The sequence below is a fragment of the Neovison vison genome, chromosome 4, assembly GCF_020171115.1.
Source record: "Neovison vison isolate M4711 chromosome 4, ASM_NN_V1, whole genome shotgun sequence".
Taxonomy (NCBI): Eukaryota; Metazoa; Chordata; class Mammalia; order Carnivora; family Mustelidae; genus Neogale; species Neogale vison.
The window spans coordinates 199,829,644-199,831,040 of NC_058094.1; the positions used below are offsets into that span (position 1 = coordinate 199,829,644).

The window sequence follows — 1,397 nt, forward strand, 5'->3', positions numbered from 1 at the left end:
ACCTGAGCTGAAGGCAGAGGCTTAACCCACTGAGCCACCCAGGCACCCCAATAAATAAATCTTTAAAAATATGTATATGTATTTTCATATACATATAGATAATTGGTCAAGTATGGAAGCATGGATTGGAATAAAAAATTTATACTATTTTTTATGTGGGAGGAGGAATGATTGGAATAGGATTATAGAGTGTTATTCAAGGATAATTTTAAAAGGACTTGAAGCAAATATTGGAAAATACTAAGATATGACAAGGAAGTGAGATATATCAGCAAATGCTTTATATTATTCTCTCTACATTTTTTTTTAAAGATTTAATTTATTTATTTGACAGAGAGATCACAAGTAGGCAGAGAGACAGGCAGAGAGAGAGGCAGAAGCAGGCTCCCTGCTGAGCAGAGATCCTGATGTGGGGCTCAGTCCCAGGACACTGAGATCATGATCTGAGCCAAAGGCAGAGGCCCAACCCACCGAGCCACCCAGGCACCCCTCTCTCTACTTTTCTATATGTTTAAAATACATCACAAATATTTGAACAAGTGTTCTTTTTATGTTAAAATGACCACGAATTAATATTTGTTAAATGTATAATATTTACATCTCTTCCTTCTTGTATTTCTCTCATTATTAAAATTAGGTGTATTAGATGTAAAAAGATGTATCTTGTCTAAAGCTTTTGAATTTAACTCACTCCCAAAGACTATACTTTCAGGGATCATTTCTATAGTTTGAATTTAACTCACTCCCATATGAAGTCATCAGTGAAAGATGAGATTGTTTTTATTTTTAATTTGAACACAGATTTTGATTGTGTTCAGTATGACATTGTTTCTGATGGGGAAGGACCACTAGAATTAGGAAATCTCAATTTTATTGGGACAAGACTTGGTAAACATTTTAAATCTGCACATGGAAACATCAGTTGTGTTGGTTCTAACAACCAGCTGAAGTTTGCCCTGGAAGATTAAGTTTTGATGGAACAGGAGAAAGCACAAAGGATGGTTTTTGGTTAAATTATTTGGCATGAAGGAATACATGATTAATAGTTTGAGGTACTGCCAAACAAATTTGTTTTTGAAATTATTCGATGCTTAATAATTCATTTAAAAAAATCTATTCATTTGAGAGAGAGTGAGCATGGGGAGAGGCAGAGGGAGAAACAGGGAGCCCAATGCAGGACTCAGTTCCAGGATCCAGAGATCATAACCTGAGCCAAAGGCAGATGCTTAACCATCTGAGCCCCCCTGGTGTTCTTCACCTTAATAATTCAAATGAATGCATATTTTTCTGTCTCTTTTTTATAATACCATGTCAAGAGTACATCTTTAATCAATTTTATTTACCACTTCCCTTCTGAATTTGATAAACATATTGATGAAAACTCTAAATGGTTTTAA

At 34.8% G+C, this 1,397-nt stretch overlaps 1 pseudogene; it reads left to right on the top strand.

The window, feature by feature from the left end:
* The first annotated feature begins 696 nt into the window (after positions 1-696).
* Positions 697-867, top strand: LOC122905617 (annotated as a pseudogene).
* The last annotated feature ends 530 nt before the right edge of the window (positions 868-1,397 follow it).